The sequence below is a fragment of the Thunnus maccoyii genome, chromosome 15 (assembly GCF_910596095.1).
Source record: "Thunnus maccoyii chromosome 15, fThuMac1.1, whole genome shotgun sequence".
In the NCBI taxonomy this organism is placed as follows: Eukaryota; Metazoa; Chordata; class Actinopteri; order Scombriformes; family Scombridae; genus Thunnus; species Thunnus maccoyii.
In genome coordinates this window covers 29177788-29196550 of record NC_056547.1, presented here as the reverse complement: position 1 = coordinate 29196550, position 18763 = coordinate 29177788, and the positions used below count along the sequence as shown (strand labels likewise).

The 18763-nt window shown below is 36.8% G+C and overlaps 1 long non-coding RNA gene across 1 annotated transcript; it reads left to right on the top strand.

The window, feature by feature from the left end:
- The first annotated feature begins 786 nt into the window (after positions 1-786).
- LOC121913842 lies at positions 787-18455 on the top strand. The gene is made up of 4 exons (XR_006100383.1): positions 787-938; positions 1067-1278; positions 4564-4619; positions 18377-18455. It is a non-coding gene; the product is annotated as an uncharacterized LOC121913842 (long non-coding RNA).
- The last annotated feature ends 308 nt before the right edge of the window (positions 18456-18763 follow it).

Here is an 18763-nt window from a genome sequence, read left to right as displayed (position 1 = left end):
TATTGTAGTGAGGTACAATAAAGACGCAATTATTTCCAATACAACCAAAATCAGCGACAAAATAAATTGTTTCCATCACGAATTTTACGAACAATTAACTGCCATGATGGGATAAAGTTTTGTGTTGGACTTGTTTGGCCCTGAGCACAAATTAACAAAACGACTTACTTATACTGCAATAATTGTCTTCATCTTTTATGCGGAACAGTAATCAAAACTTTTTTTATGAAACAGACTGTTTGGACTATTTAACACTGTAGTTTACACACTTCAACAGTTGGTGACATGTTCAGAGGGTAATATTTCAACCAAAAGTAACAAAAAAAGAGAGAAAAAAATGAATTGTTTTCCTACAGACTCAAATGCATCATTATTATATTGGTTCATAGTGAACATTGACTTCTTCATCATCTCAAGGCAGACAAACATCCGGCAGTTTATTGATCTTATCATTATTTTTACTGTTACTGGAGAGTCCACAATTTATCTGCAAAGTTAAACACATGCATGTACTAAATACTTAGCCTACATTACAACTGATTTAGGTTAAAATCAGCTTGGAATAATCAAGATAATGAGAGAACAATGTATTCTGAAATTCAATCTGAAGTTTTACAGTTTTTTCTGAATGCTTAAACACTAACAGTGATTCTTGAAGCCCTGTCTCTGAAACCATTAACACTTGTGGCCAATGCATTACTAAATGTGCCAAACTGAATGCACATTCTCTGCTTTACACTCAGTTTGTAATTTTATATCACACTTTTTGCAAAACTGTAAAGACAACTCACTGCTTTACACTCAATTTGCAATTCATTAACACACTTCTAGCAAAACTGTAAACATTGGTCTCTACATTGCTGCAATATTTTGCCAATTGCCTTTCCACGTTGACACAATAGACTAATTCCTAATGACCATGGGCCACAGCAGCACAGGTACGTTATCATCCGGCACAATGTTAGTTTCCACTGGGCTGTTTTGGTCCACAATTGGTTCACAGGTCACTCACTTTGCATCACACTCAATCTCCCCCCATACTATCTGTTCTTGAATCCTATTGAAGAATTCTTCTCTGCATGGCATTGCAAGGTGTATGATCGCCAGCTCCACCAACGCATAAACCTTCTACAGGCAGTGGAGGAGGCTTGTGGAGACAATCAGGGGTCATGCCAGGCCTGGATACGACACTCCACGTGATACTTTTCCACACTGCCTAGCTCAAGACAACATCACATGTGATTAGGATGAAGTCTTATGGCCAGACCCACAAAGAAGGTGAGATTTAGCCCACTTTTTCAGTTCTTTATTTTCTAATATAAATGCTTTTGTTTTCCTCTACTGAGCTTTTGTTGTTTGAGGAATGTTAGAACATTTTGTGGGGAAAAAAAACAACAACAAAAAAAGCTTTTTCCCCTTATTTTTATTGATAGTGTGTTCAGTTAGGAATACATATACATACTTTACACATTTGGATACCTGTGTTTATGTGTGTTTACTGCATGTATGACAAAACTTTACTGCAAAGTGCTATGACCTGCACACAGAAAAGGCAAAAGCCACAAATGTTTTTCATTTATACCATCAGTGCATAGTTGTTGTTCCAGAATTGATCCCCTTGGTGGCAGTGTTTATCCAAATTTCCTCATTTGAATGACACCAACAGGACTGATTCATTTACACATCTGGCAGTGTTCCCTTTGTTAGTTATCAAAGGCTCTATAATTCAAGTCATGTTGTAGCAGGTACTGTGCTGGATTCAATATGACCATAGACTTTATATAAATGATACCTCACATGGAAAACACGGAATGCAGTGCCAAAATTACAGATCCTAAGAATCCTGATTCTATCAGGGGGTGTCAAGATTTTGACACTTTTTATTAAACAAAATGATTGAGGAAACTGAAGTGGGAACAAATAAAATTATATCAGTATTCTTGTTCCATGAAAAATAAGTCATTAACATGTGATATAACATTAAATGACAGGTTGAGACCAATGTTTTCTGCAGAGTGATCTCTAGTCACTTCCAATAAAATCTCAATTTCAGTTTATATATCGTTGTCACATTCTCTGGTGCTGATACACTGCCATTTGTCACAAGGCTCTTCCCAGTAATTACATCACTTGTGCCCAGTCTTCCATGCTCCTTGTCTTTTACACAACCGCATTTCATAATCAGCTACTGAGAAAAAGTGGACATGACAATTCAATATCCCCATAATCACTAAAAATGGTGATGAAATGTTCTGAATGCTGAAACGTGGTGGCAGGTCTATCAGCTGCTATCAGGTCTACGGGAGACACCAAAACCAAAACCAAGCAAAGATATTTTTTTTTTTTAACTTCGAAGCATCTCTTGACCTGCGACTGAACCCACACACTTTTGATCTTTTCCCCTCAAACCTCACTTTCACTGGACCTGCTGTTGCAAGTCATCAAATGTTCAGCATACATAAAAAACTGTAGTGGAGATCAAAAAGTTCCTGAATTACCAAATATATCAGGCTTAATATCAGAGAAATATGTCTAAAATGATGTGCAAGACATGTAAAATATTTAAATTTGATGGAATAAATAACATGCACTCTTTTTGAATATTTCACTCAGTATATATAATGACACTGTTACATAATGTGGAATAAGAGGATTTTAACAACCCTGCAGAGAAACTACAGTTTATTAAAACTTTCTCGAAGCACTTCTTGGGCCAGTGCTTCTATTTGTTATGATTGTACTTAAATTTGGGAATGAAAAATAGTTCTGTTCAACACAAGTGGTTTACAGGTTGTAAACAGACTTATCCATATTATTTAAACCACTTTATTTGGAGGTGAAAGTGAGCATATATTAAATGCTGCTAATAATCCCTCACTGTACAGGTAAACTGTGTGCATGTAAAGTTGTGGATGTGTATGAGAGACAGTTTTCTCTCCAAAATAAGACTGGATAACTTGGGGGTTCAAATCTGAATTTGAAAAAAGCATAAATAGTGGGCTTTTACAAATATTTATTTCGTACAAATATTTAAAAAAAAAATTGTTTTCAGGAAGAAAAAAAACATGACAAACAACAGCGAGCAGGTTGGGACTCGTAACAGCAAGGTTATATCGCTGCCTGTCTCTGTGTCATGAGTATATAAAGAGCTGCAGATCTCACTCTCTGGCACAGTTGATTTGTGGCTGACTGGTCAGTGTAGATGTTTGTGACTGGGGTTGGAGGGTGTGTGGAAACCCACCTTTGCAAAAAAGTTTATTGCAGAGCAGTTTCTTTAACACTTTAATATCTTAAAATCAGAAGTGTGGTAAAAACAAAAACAGGATTTTTCTTTTGTTTGAATACAAATGCAAATACAAATACTGGCCTCTCTGCACATCCCTTATCTTTGGACATGTAGTTGTGAAGTGGTCCTTTTTCAAAGTAGAAATTACCACAAATTTATTTCAGTTAAACACTCTCCAACTAAAATCTGCACTGTTAGCATGTGCTTACCTTGTTGCTAACGTGATACATTCTTCTAGCATACTTTCCTCTGGTGGTGTGAAGTTGTTTTGGATGTTGTCTATTAGTGTGTGTTACATATGTGCTATTTAGCTGATCACTAGAGATACTCACTTGGTTTATGGTTTTTTATATAATCTTTAGTTGAACTCCTGCACATTGCTAATGTGATTAGCTTTGAGAAGAGAGGAGTCCTGGCTTACATAAGAGCAACATGTGTTTCTCTCTCTTTAGTCTTAATATTTTTCCCTTATATCAAGATACTATTTGTGCATTTCTGATATGTTCACGTGAGGATAATCAATATTACTGAGTCACATCTCAGATGAGAAGGGCTTTGCTAGCATTCAGAGGAAATTGCAACATGCTGTTGCTTCTCATAGGTTAGGTACATTTAGTTTAGAATATTTCCCTTGAATCAGAATACCGTTATTATCCTGCTAAATGTCCATCTGAGGCTACTGTAGCCAGGATGCTGTCTGAGCTTCATCTCAGATGAGAAAGACTTTCAAGGGAAATTGCAAAATCCTGTTGTATACATCATTCAGGATGGTGGATCTCAGTGGCTCTGTTGTGTTTGGGGTTTAATGTGTTCCCTGCTAATACTTCATTCATTTTGTTTCGGGGGATTAGATCTCTCAGCAGAATCCTTGTAACTGCTTAGAATCTTTGATAGCCTTTTCCATCAGATCTAACTGTGTAACCATTTGCTATAAATGGTCATTCCTTGATGTAAATATCTCTAACCCTAACCCCTAACCCTAACCCCAACCCCTAACCCTAACCCTAACCCAAGTAAGATAACCCTATGGATCAGCCCATAGAGGGAAAAACAATCTAATATAAAACTAAATTCAGTCATTACTCAAAATATACAGTTTGAAGTTAACTTTTAACTGCAGGCTGATAACATGATGAGTTAAAAGACAATAGGTTGGAGACAGGACTGATGTTTCTGTCAATATGTTGTCTTATCTTCAGTTTGAACTAAATCCTTTTCTGCTTACTGGTTTCCAGTTTCTGTCCAAGTTGAAGTATTATGTTTTTTATTCTCTGCAGTGAAAAGCTGTCACATTTCATCCTGGTGCATGCGACCTTATCAAATCAACCCAGAGGTAAGAACCTTTCATGCATGCTCTTGTCAGCAGCTGAAGAGCAGCTGTCGCCTGTAAGAGTCACCGTCACTATCCGGCAGTCACTCCAACAGCACTGTTTTTGTTGTTTAACGTGTGCATCCATGCCGCTGTTGGTCAAGTGCAATCACTCATGCAGTCACTTCACTGCTCGACTGCTATATTCTGTGTGACTAAGATTAATTGCTGTGGTGCTGCTGCTGCTGTATTGTGCTGGAGTTCACCAGAGGCACAAGAGGTGGTTCTGGTTGACTGTACCAGCAGAGAGTCTCAGTCTGGACACAACCATTTTGTGATGTTTTATTTTCATTTTTGTACTTTTGCAGATTTGGAGTTAAAAACCAATTTACACAATAATTTCCTTCCATGTATACTTGTGGCCCAAACTGTATTATTAATTACTTAATGAATATTAATGTAAAATAATTGTCTTTGTTATCAAAGCCACTTGTTCTACTGTCAGGAAGGAAATATTAATCTTCTACTTTGCTGTGTCAAACCAGTATTATGTTCTACCACTTAGCAGGGCATGCGGAGTTTATACATGTATATCACAGCTATTATTAATAACTATTCTCCCTAACAATACAAATCAACACCACTTATAACCAATCAAAATTACATAGTGACAATGCAACACAACATATACAACTATGTCCACATTCACTTATATAAAGTACCAATGATACACAGTAGAACATCACATTCATTATTAAATATGACACTAGAAGACACACACTGTGAAGATTTAAAACATTTAAAAAACAATTCAACTAAAAATGAAGTGAAATATAATACACATTGTAATATGTATTTCTTTTTTATGTATGCATGTATTATGTCATAAGTCAGTGGAAAACATATTATAAATGACAATTATTTAGCTTTTTGTCTTTAATAGCTGAATGAATTGTTGGGGGATATTCATTATGACATGAATTTTCCATGCCACATTAAAATCAAATCACAACACAGAACACAAGTGAGTCGCATTTTAGTGTTGTCCAGCCGGGGGCAGCATAGACCTGCCGATACTAAATACAAAACACTGTTTAGTGAGTTTTCATGAGGAAGTGCAAGGGAGCTTTTTCTTTTTTGAGATGAAAATGCATCATTGATGACAAAATGAGAAATGATCAACCGTCCACAATGAATGTCCCTGCAGTCAGCTGGCCCACAGCAGTTTGAATGTAAAAAGCTGCCATAGCTCATGGTTCCTCCTCGAGCTGTGGCTTGACAGTTGATTGTTTGTCATTTTGGCATGGACAAGTCTCAATCTCCAAAAAACCAAAAACAACAACAACAACAACAACAACAACAAAAACCTTGCACCTCATCATAAAAAGTACTGACAGTGTTTTTTGTAACAGCAGACAGTCTGCTGGACATCACTGAAATGCAATTCACCTCTTCACTTTGTTTTCTGTGTTGTGATTGTGGCATGGAAAATTCATGTCTCATGTCACAATGACAAAAATCAGTTTTTAAAGAGAAAATTATTTAATTATGAGTAAATACATAAAAAGGAAATACATATAACAATGTGTGTTGTATTTTTTTTAAAATTATTTAGATCTTTAGATTTAAATCTTCCAAAATACACAGTAAAACTAAGAGAAATCAGTTAACTAGTATAAATGGAATAGTTCAACATTTTGGGAAATACACATATTTTCTTTCTTTCTGAGAGTGATCTTATTTCCGTCTCATGTCTGCATGTTGAGTACAGAGCTGGAGGCAGGCTGTGGTTAGCTTTCTACTTTTTCTTCCATATTTGGCAATGCACTGCACGGTTTTAATACCATCTCTTAAAGATGTAGTCAGCGATTCTAATCCAATACACTTTTTGTCAAATTCAACTAATATCTCCTCACGGTCAACTAGCTGTTCGTTCCGTGTGTGATGGAAAAAAAATCCAGTGTTCGTACATATCCCTGGCTCTGTAAATGGGAAACAAACAAATTGGCTTGGACCAAGCCATACAGCACCATTACACTATTCCAGCCAATCAGCAACAGGGGGCGTTGGTGCTCAGCAGAGCTTCTGAAGGAGTGCTGAAGGGAGGGGTGTATTTGTTTGGCTATTGAGTTCAACTATCAGCGTCTTTCACCAGAATCACTGACTCCACCTTTACATTAAAAAAGACTAAAGGGTCCGTGCCTTCCAAAACCGTTACAAATTACTGTTGGACAAATAAATCAGTTTTATGATGTGATAGACAAACAGTGATCTGCTGCCTCTGCATTAATGTCCATCATTTTGTTGTGTTATTCATCCACTCTGACCTCCTCATCCACCTCCATCCACCTCCGAAAAAAGGGTTTTTCGCTGAGAAAAACTGTTGATTATTTTTCAACAGGCATTCCAACCATCACATCATGTCCCAGTGTGACGTCTTCATGCCTGTTTTGCCTGACTAACAATCCAAAATTTGAAGATGTTCAATTTATTATCATACGTGACAAATAACTAATCATCACATTTGAGAGGTTGTAACCAAAGAAAAATGAATTAATAATAATATAATAATTGATTATCAAAATAGTTGCCTATTAATTTTCATTTGATCCACTTATTTATTAACGGACTAATTTTTGCAGCTCTAGTCTCCTTATAAAGATTTCCTGGTTCCTTTAGCACAGAGTGCCTCGGCCAGGTGCAATAGATTTAAACGTTCCTTTTCAGTTCTAGCTGTGCAGTCTCCAAATTTTCACTGTGGTCACCAGCACTGTGACACTGTAATACAGTCTGACCTGTAGTTTTATAGTTTTCTTTTAAAAATTGTTCTTATTTATTGATGTTACCTGTTTTAATTTGTTTTTTATTTACTTATTTGACTTATTGTTTGATTGACTTTTGCAATGCTGCATGTTTCCCATAAAGACTGTTAGGGACACGGTTAAGGTTAAGAATAAAAAAACATGTATAGGGACAAGTATATAGCATATATAACTTATTTCATATACCACAGCATTTATAGACTAAGCTAGTTTGTATTATATGTGTTTGTGTTGTATTCAGAGCTCAACAACGCTGCAATAATTCAAGTAACACACAGAGCTCCATGTTGTGTTTGACCTCTTCACTGTAGATTGACTGACTATTTTTATACCAAGTGGCCCTGATGAGCTCTGATCTGCAGCTTAAATCATCAGCTGTGATTAGCTTCTGATTGGTCCTAATGCTAAAATTGCTTGTCCTTGTCATTTCCATTGACCACACAAGTAGGCAGTGATTGTGTCCGAGGGAGTGTCGGGGTTAATCAGCAGCTCTCTGCTGCACACTGAGAGGGAAAGAAAGCGCTGTGACAGCAGATATTTCTTCACCTTCACTAACAGGAGCAGGGACATAATGGTGCCCTCCTCAACCACAGCACACCACAAAGAATAGGACTGTGCATGTGTGTGTGTGTGTGTGTGCACAAGTCTATAATGTATGTGTGTGGAGCATTTTATATTGGAATTTGACACATTTTGTTGTCTTAAAACATTGAATCAAAGAGGATTAATTATGGATTGTTTGACACTGATCAACAGAAAAAGAGCCTTTTAATTTCAGGATGAAAACAAACAGTTATCTAAATGAATTACAAATATGAAAAATATAGAATACATCATCTGTTTTACATGTAAAATATTAATCTGAAAAGTAACTAGCAGTTAAACAAACTGGTCTTGATGATGGTTGCTGTGTGTGAAAGTATGCAGCTTTTGGATTTAAAAAGGGAACTGCATCAATTTGGAAGCATCTTTCAGTGATCTGCCTGTATGAGAATAATGAAAGTGCAATTTACTGACCACTGCTATTGACTAAATGTCTTTAGATAAACAGAAGTTGGTCTATTTGTTCTTGAGTGAGGGGGAAAAAAGTGTTGAGTTGAGTGTTGAGTATGTTGAGTTTTGTGTTCTGTCTCCAGCAGTGTAGAATACCTCTCTTCCAAAACACTAGTATCAGTCAACCTATTGTTATCCACAGCTCTGTACAGCTGCAGGGCTTTTCATATGAAACACACTGTAAACAGAGTTATTTTCTCCACCCGACCAGAGTTGGCTGAAAGTGCTGCAGTGTGTGTTGGTCCATGCAGGTTGGTTGTCCGGGTGATGGCGTATGAAGTTTTAACAATATATTTCTCTTCTATCTTGCAAAGTTGAAGTTATTAAATCCAGAATGGGCCCAACACTTTCTTTCTTTCTTTCTTTGAGGATGAACTAACTAAAAAAATAACTCTAGTATGTGCACGCTGTACATTGTCCCAGTGTTGCAATGTGTTCTGGCTTTTTTGTTCTGCCAAAATATCATCGATTCTTATGTGAATCAAAGGATAAGGCTGGTGATTTTCTATATTTTTCTTATTTTCAACAAATCTCATGCGCAGAGCCAAACCAACAATGAATTGATCCTTACAAGTACTGTGTGTGTATCAAAGTCTGATATATCTTATTCCTCTGTGCTGTAGACCTTTGTTGTTCTCCAAAAACTATTAAAAACACATCAATGAGCCACACTGCTGCACTGCGGTTGCAGTTCCAATGCTATTGTGATGTCCATGTCAAATAAACTTAACTCTTAAAAGAGAAGTTTCTTGTAAGACACTGAGCATGTGCAGGAACACAGTTCTGTTTACAGCTCCACTAGCTTGTTGTGCTACATATCACAACCTTTATAGCGAAGTTCTTTGAGAAATTTACAATGTAGCATAGTCTTATTTTAATCAATTTGAAATTTATGTACCTTCCAAGTATTTTGTCACCATCTTTGTTGTGTGTAGTTACCATGGTTACAGGCGTTGTTATCATCTATCAGGAGGTTAGGGAAAAAATCTGTCTATTTGAACAGAGTTGCTCACTCTGTCGTTCCTGTGCTCTCTACTGCAGAGCAGCTGATCATTCAGAGTCACCTCCTCACTAGAATGAAAGAGCATCAATTACAGACCAGGAAGATTACTGACAGCAAGATGTTTCTTATTAATGGCACAACACAACAGGTCAAACAGCTAAATCAACTTCTGAATGAGAGACATTATTGGCTGCTGGAGGAGACTGTTTTACTCATCAGTATGTGAGTCGAGGATGCAGGCAGCTTGTTGAATAAGACCTAAACAGCCATTAGGTCATCTTTATACATTATTCTTTCATTTTCATTCATTGACAAAATATGTTATACATTTTGCCATACTTCTAGTTTTCAAAGGCTACTTTTCATCCAGTTTTCATGGAAAAAAGGTAGTTGATAAACATTTAAATTATTAATTGAGTTTTTGAAGTTGATATCTTTCTAGCCTGGTTATTACATACTTGTATATGGTCAGTTCTCCATTATGTCTCCATGTGGTCTTTGGTTAATTTATCGAGCAAACAAAATGCAGCTACACAGCTAGAACACAGCTGAGTATATAAGAATCTACAATTTATCTGGTTTTCATGGTTTCATGGTTCGATCATTTCACTCCAGAACAAACACACAGGAGTGTTTTCTAATCTGGTGCTCCTATCGGAAGAAATCAGCAGGACAACATCATTTGTCTGCTTTCCAAAACTGTTACACATCACTTTGTAACCACCACCACCTTTTCTTTAAAAAAAAAAAAAAAAATGAACACACATTAAAGAACATACAAATGTACATATAATACAATACAATATGGTGAATTTATATAAAATATATATATATATATATATATATATATATATATATATATATATATATATATATATATATATATATATATATATATATTAATGTCTTCTCTTCTAATAACTTTTTTATACAACATTATTTCTATATATTTCACCTCAGATTCGACCCTAATTGAAGCAATAGTGGAATCTGTACATGAACATTTAATATTAAAGGATAACCCTGATGCTTTTTAGAATATTGAAATTGTATCAAAGCCTTGATCTGCTGTGGATTTATTTCTTATGAAGAGCTTCCACCCACCTCTCCTCCTCTGACGGAGGAAATCTGTCTCCATATCCTGTATATACATCATCTGAACTGCACCGCTGCTCCAGGTCAGAATTACTACAGCCACAAATAATGACATATAGTTACAAACGTAACTATATGTCATTTTTGGGCGACTGGCATTACATCCTATTGGGTCGTTTTTCTTTGGAGGACAGTCTCTATCATTTGGATGAATAAGGACACATTAGTCAGAAAGCTTCAGCCTTTCTTTCCCTTTGCCTTGCATTACATTTTAGTGGCTGTATTGCAATTAACAAAGGTCATACCTTGCCATTGTACACATATGGTAACCATGGTGGCAGAGAATTATGTGTATTCCAGTTGTCTGTATCTTTAATGGGAAAGTGTTATGATGCAGGAGGCAGGAGGACCAAGATGTAGCAGTGTAATGAGTATTTAAACTGCGGTATTAAAATTGAGAAACATAAAACACATTGGTGGCGGTTGAGTTATCTCATCCTCCACCAGAATCAGAATGCATGGGTGAGATCATTTATGCTCTGTGTTAAATATTCATGCCGTTGTGGGTTATCACACATCCTCAGCACACCACTCATAACATATCAGCAGTTCATAAGGTGTCTAATGATAGAGTCATTGTATGCTGATAGTGCTCCACTTCCAATTTCGCCCAGTGCAGGTTGTCTGGCTGACCTGTGTGCTTAGCATGTCTAATATGAATGAAGGAATGCATTTGATAAAACCCTGCACTCCTGGCAGGATTAAGTGAAAAATGAGCAACAAATATGATTTTATATCATCAACCAGGTGTAGGAGTGGCTCTAATTATGTCAGTCCTGTGAGAAAAGAAAAGACTTATTATTCATTACACCTACTGCATTAACTTTCAATATCTAACATTGAGACAGAGACCATTTAAAATTCAGAACTGAATTTGCACAACCATGCTCAGACCCATGACAAGATATCTTAAGAATACTGGACAGACAACCATCACATTTGTTGTGGATATTAAATGATTGGTTCACAATTTTTCAAGTCTTAAAATAATAGCTGGTGCCCATATGATCATTGAAATTGTTTTTTCTTTTTTATGATTACTGAGATATGGCTGTCACCAGGGGACACTGTTCCCATGACTGTTCCCCTGATTGAGGCTACACCCCTGGATTTTGCATATTCCCAGGTCCTCCGGGAGAGGGGGTAGTCTAGCTGTATTTTATAAGTTAGGTTTTAAGTGCCATCCTGTTACTTTTGGTAATTTTATTTCCTTTGAAGTATTAATTTTCTTAATTACAGGCCCTGCCCCCTTACTCTGCAATTTAATTTATAGGCCTCCTAAATCTGTTAGTTTTATTTTTGAGTTTTCTGAACTTTTATCTATTGTTATACCTAACAACATCTTGTTAATAAGGTTGAGAGTATCAGGTCCCAAATCCAGCCTGACCCTTGCATTCTTTCTATTTCCCATGTTATTTCTGTCTCTTTTTTCCAGTTTCAATCCATCACATTTTCAGTGTTAGAGGATACAGTCTCCCATATGAACTCCTCCTCCTGCATCTCAGACATCATCCCCACTAAATTGCTCAGGGAGGTATTTTCCACTGTTGGCCCTGTTATTTAGCAAATTGTAACAATCCTCCGGCCTCTGAATCTTTTCCACAGTTTTAAGCATGCTATTATTCACCCATTGCTAAAGAAACCTAACTTGGACCCTCTTTAAGTCTTTAAGTAACTACAGACCAATCTCCAAATTGTCTTTTTTATCTAAAGTTTTGGAGAAAGTAATTTTATCCCAGCTGATATCTTTTATGAATAATAATAGTGTTTTTAACAGTTCCCAGTAGAGATGCACCAACTGCGACTCTTTTGGCTGAATCCAATTTCTGATTTTTTAAAACTCTGACCTGCTGCCTCCGATTTTTGCTTATTCCAATTTTCAGAAAGATTCTCAAGGTTGTTCCTCCAAGGCTTATTTTGGATTCAAAGGCATTACAAATTGCGAGCTTTGTGTCTTCTTCACTCATGCTGAAGAACTTTGACATTAATGAAATGCTGTGCATTTGTGGCTGTGGCTATCTGTGCGCTGTGTGCGCCACTTGCACGTTGTGTGTGTTTGGCTACACTGTCTGTCCCACAGCTGCTGTTGTGTGCACAATGTGCACCATAGTGTGGCTATGTGCTGAAAATTTGACCAGCGAAAAATTGAATATATGAGACTAATTTGGGCTGATCTGCTGATAACTGGCCATTTTCAATCAGTGGCCAAATGGTCGGTGCATCTCTATTTTCCAGTCTGGTTTTAGTGCTTTAAAATTTAAGTGCTGAATTTGATACAGTTGATCATGGTATACTCTTACATTGGTTGGAAACTTGGGTAGGCCTCATGGGCTCAGCCGTCAGCTTATTACGGTCAATGGCTCAGTTGAGTTGTAGTGTCCCTCAAGGTTCTGTTCTTGGTCCCCTTCTGTTCTCTATATACTCGGCCATGTTATTCAGAATCATGATGTGCTTAACCATTTTTATGCTGATGACACTCAGTTATATCTGCCATTAAAACCCACAGATCTGACAAGTCACATGGGTCGTGGGAGGAGTAGTAGGTGGAGACTTAACACTTCTTTATTTCAAGACCCAACATATAAATACAGTGGAAACCACTTATAGTGATCACGGTTACAATGATCAACTGCTTATATGGATCAAAAAGCTCAGGACAGAATCATTTCTATACAAATGGTGTTAAAATGATTTGCTTATAGTAGTCAAGCAGTCCACTTACAGTGTTCATCTTGGGTCTTTTCATACATGAAAACATAAAAATATTAAACAATGGTACTTCTATTTTCTTTTTACCTTAATCCCATAGTACACATATGAGGTGTATTTAGCGGCTGCGGCACCATTATCAGGTGTTGCGGTGCACTACTGCAGGATTGTGTGGAGGTGTGGGGTGTGGTTGTGAGTATTTTTATTTGTAACCGCCGTGAAACAATCAGAAAATAATGTTTTATTCCTCTCATTCACTGATTTTCTCACTACCACTGCTCACTCTCCTCATCCACTTTCTAGCTCACTCGACCACTGCTCCTCTCTCTCTCTCTCTCTCTCTCTCTCTCCTTTTTCTCAGCCAGGAAGCCAACAGCAAAGCCTAATTTTACTTTTAACGTTATCAAATGAAGAGAAATGTCCTCCCCTCTTCCTAGTAATGTTTTTGTCTGCCCTCATGGCAGGATGGTTGTACAGCATTACAGGTTGTGTTTCTCCAAAATATACAAATAAATATAAATAAATATACAAATGTCAATTCTATGGTAATCTTTATGAGAAATAAAGAAAAAGAAAAAAAAATGGTTATAATAATAATCCGCTTATAGTGATCAATTTGACCTGGATGGCAGTGATCACTTTAAGCAGTTTCCACTGTAGTTACTATCTGAAGAACTTCAACATTTTTCCAAATAAACTTGGAGTCTACTGAAAGGATAGCCATTGTCTGGGAGGCTTCCAAGGCATTTATTAGGGGCAAAATCATAGCCCATACATCAAATCCGAAGAAAGAAAATAGGGAGAAAACCAGGAAATTTGTAATTGAGTTAAAGCAAAAACTTTATCTGAAAAGTATAGTGAGACTTTACTGAAACAGATATGCAAAAATAAATATGAGTTAAATGAGATATATAATAAGAAAGCTGAATTTGCCATATTTAAACTTAAAACGAATTTCTATGAGATCAGAAAAGAGTCAGGAAAATTTCTGGCAAGACAGTTAAACCAAAGGGAAGCCACATATGTTATATCAGGTATTAAGGATGAATCTGGACAAGTGGTGACTACACCTCAGGAAATTAACCAAGTCTTTAAAAAGTTCCACTCACATCTGTATACTTCAGACACTCCTGTTAACACTGAAGAAATGAATGCATGGTTTTCGAGGATTGATTTCCCTAGGCTGTCGTCTAATCAAGTAGAAACCTTGGACACTCCAATTACAGAGGATGAAGTTAGGAAAGCTATTAAATTAATGAAGTCAGGAAAGGCTTCAGAGTTAGATGGCTTCCCTGTTGAATATTATAAGAACTACATTGATATTTTGACACTTATCTTAACGAAGGTGTATTCTGAGGCTATATTAACGGGTGAGGTACCCAGTACATTGAATCAGGCAGTTATCGCAGTGATCCTCAAAAAAGGAAAGGACCCACTTGATTCAACCAACAGGCCTATCAGTTTAGCAGGGGTTGATTATAAGATACTAAGGTATTGGCTATGCATCTAGAGCATATCCTGCCAGACATTATAAATCCAGATCAGGTTGGATTTATAAGTGGTAGGTCATCCTCTAGTAACCTCAAAGGATTGCATCACTTGATGTGGCTAAGCAGGGAGGACGACACTCCAGTTGCGGCCTTCTCTCTAGATGCGGAGAAGGTTTTTGAGAGTGGAGTTTTTTTGTTGCATACTATGGAAACTTTTGGATTCAGAGCTGGGTTCTTAAATTGGATTAGGGTGATATATGCAGACCCACAAGCATCAGTCCTTACAAATGGGTTGATATCACCCTCTGCTAAGCTGTCACAGGGTGCAACGCAGAGAGACCTGCTCTCTCCATCACTGTTTACGTTATTTCTTGAACCTCTTGCAGTAGGTATTACAGCATACTAAAAGATTGGGGGGGTTAGAGCTGGAGGAAGAGAGAACAAGCTGTTTCTTCATGTGGATGACATTTTGTTACTAGCCACAGACCATGCCACTACAACCCTATGTTGTTAGATTTAGTTGAAACATATTCAAAGTATCAAGAACTTGTCATAGAGGAGTAATTAGTCCACTGTAATTCAGATGGATAGATACAGAAATGGTATATGTTGGGATAAAACTTTGTGCAGATCTGACCAATATAGTGCAAATCAATATGTCTGCGCTGCTTCAAAAGACTGAAAGAAAATTTGACAGATGGAAGCTAATAAATCTGAGTTTATGGGAAAAGATAAGCACAATAAAAATGGTTGTTGCACCTCAGGGCTTTTTAAATATTTTAATCAGTTAATCAGAGACTTTCTGTGGAGTGGGAAGAAACCCAGAATTAACATTCTTAGATAATACACTACAAGGAATTTATGAGGGCTAGGATTACCAAATGTAGAGTTGTATGGAATATCGCTTGAAATGACAAAATTGGCTAAACATTGGAATAATGGAAATACTAATCAACTTGTATGGATGCAGATAGAAAGTGAACTTGCTACCCCTTTGGAGCTGATAGAGGTATTGTCACAGAAAAATGTACCAAGCCTTAATAACAACCCAGTTGTGGAATATTGGGTGAGACATGGAAAGACACTCATAAGTTGTTACATATCTCTCAATATAAACAAGGATATTCATCAATTTGGAACAACCCATCAATCCAAATAGGTGACAAAAATATTCCGTGGGACTCATGGGTAGGTAAGAACATTCGAAAATGTAGTGATTTGTATAGAGCAAGCATTTTTCTATTCTTTCAAGAGCTTAAAGATGATTTGGGCTTAGCAGATAAGAAGAAGTATCTACAAGAAGAGGTATCTACAATTAAGGAGCTGCATAAAAAGTCTGGGGGTCATATTAAGCGAAAAGGAGAACAACCTAATGTCCTGTTTTAATTTGCCTAGTACAATCAGCTCCAGTCTTTCATAAAACAATGGCAAAAACTCTTTAAGGTAACTTTGAAAACTTAAGGAAAATATGAGAAAGAGATCTGAACTCAAACATAGAAGTGGATAGATGGAAAATATGGTGGCAGATGTTGGCTGTTGTATTATTATTATAACCCTGTTGAACTTCATGGATTCATGGAGGACAATTATTGTTGGAAGTGTAAAAATGAAACAGGTACCTTTCTTCATTTAATGTGGGAAAGTTCTTTCGTTTCTCCTTTTGATGTTTATTAGGAGACCAGTCTCTCTTACCACCCAATATAACCAAACAGAATCTTGGACTTGCACTGGCAGGCTTTATTGCCTCCTCAAGGATTGTTCTACGCCATTGGAAGAGCCAGACAAAACCAGATCTTGCTGAATGGTTCAAATTGATGACAGACATTGCCTCATAAAAGCTCTAATCGCAAGGACTAATAATTACCAAGGAAAGTTTTGTGAAGTTTGGTCTAAGTTTATGATGTATATAAAGGAAGGAACCTAACATGAAGTAAATATTCCTATAATTCGTTTTGTTTTTATGGGAAATATGCTACTCCACGTATAGATACATGGTGCCCTCTTATCTTTTATTTTTCACTTGTCTCCACAGTTTACTGTGTGCTTGTTTTCTACTGTACTTATAGCTAATTCTGCTTTCCCAGATATATTTTGTTTGTTCTCTTCTGTTTGTCCTGTTATTTATTTTTCATTGATTTACTATAGTAACTGGTCCTGTGCGTTATTATATTTGTAGAGTTGAAAAAGTTAATAAAAACTTTATTTGCTTTACAAAAAACCCCCCACAGATCCTGGCAGCCTAGCAAATCTTACAGCTTGCCTCTCTGATATCAAATCCTGTCCCAAAATTTCCTTAAATTTAATGATGAAAAGTCTGAGGGCATTCTGTTTGGTTCCCCCAAATTCCATCAGGTTTTTTGGTGCTAATCTTGGTGATCAGTCACATAATATTAAGCACGCTGCTAGGAATCTAGGATTAATATTTGATGCTAACCTCTGTTTTGATGACCAAGTCAAAACTGTTGTCCGGTCATGTTTCTTTCAGCTCAAGATACTCTCTAAAATTAGGTCATTTTTATCAATTGCTGATTTACCAAAAGTTGTACATGCTTTTATATATTCTCAGCTTGATTTTTGCAATGCACTTTACTTGGGTATCAGCCAGGGCTCCACCATCTCCAACTGGTACAAAATGCTGCTGCTCAACATCTTACTGGAATAAAAAGGCATGATTACATTACCCCTGTGCTTTCCTCCCTACATTGGCTCCCTGTTAGATTTTGCATTGATTTTAAAATCTTATTACCCACTTTTAAGGCTTTCAACAGCCTTGCACCTACATAAATCTCTGATTTAATTACCTGGTATGTTTCTTCTGAGCCATTAAAATCTGTGGATGGAGCCCTGCTGGTTACTCCCTGGTCACGATTTGTGAACTCTCTGCCTACTGAACTCAGACACACTAAATCGCTAGCTTCTTTTAAATCTCTTCATAAAACTTTTCTCTTTGTGCAATCTTTTGTAAATGTTTCATATATGTTTTTATTTATTTGATCTTATTCATTTTATTGTCTTTACTTTCTTTTTATCTGCCTTGTCTGACTTTGTTTTCTTTTTGTAAAACACTTTTTAGCATTGTTAAGAAAAGTGCTATAACTTCCATAAGTTTATTACTATTATTATTATAATCATCCCACCTGTACATAATGACCATTAGAAGATCCCTTCATAATGCACTTATGATGTAAGTGATGGGGGACACAATCCACAGTCCTCCTTCTGTGCAAAAATGTATTTAAAAGTTTATCTGAAGCTAATATGAAGCTTCAGCATCCAAAAGTCAAATCAAGTAGATATCTTTCAACGTTACAGTCTTTTTAGGGCCAAAGTCTTTCTTTTTGTTACTATACTTCCACCACAGCTCAACAGGGAAACACTGTCTGAGGAAACACAAAGAGGGAATTTGATACAAAATGACTATGTGGACAACCTGTGGATTTTGGCCCCCATCACTTGCATTGAAAGCACATTTGTACAGGGTCTTTTAATAGCCAGTATGAACAAGAGGAATGATTACAGTTTAGTGATTACTGTTTTTTCCCTTTTTAGAATTCCAATAGTGGGTTGAATAAACCTTTTTCCTCTGGATCTGTAAGCTGGCTTTTCACTTCTCAACAGTAATGGTGTCAAGGCTGACACTAGCCAGACAAGGCACCGGTGCTCTCAACCCCTGAGAGACCTATGTTTTGTCATAAGGACAAGATTAACAGCAGGACATGGAACCACTTAACAACTCTTTTTGGGTCATCTGACTGTGGACCACGGGAGCGGGGTCTGAATACACCAGACAAGCTAGAAGGATTACCTCTTCCCTTCTCTCTCTCTGTCTTACACACACACACACACACTCACCCTGATGTGGCCTGAGTATATACAGTTATGGTTTGTGTAAGACTGCATTTTATTATATTGTGTGATCAAACTAGTTGTTGTTTA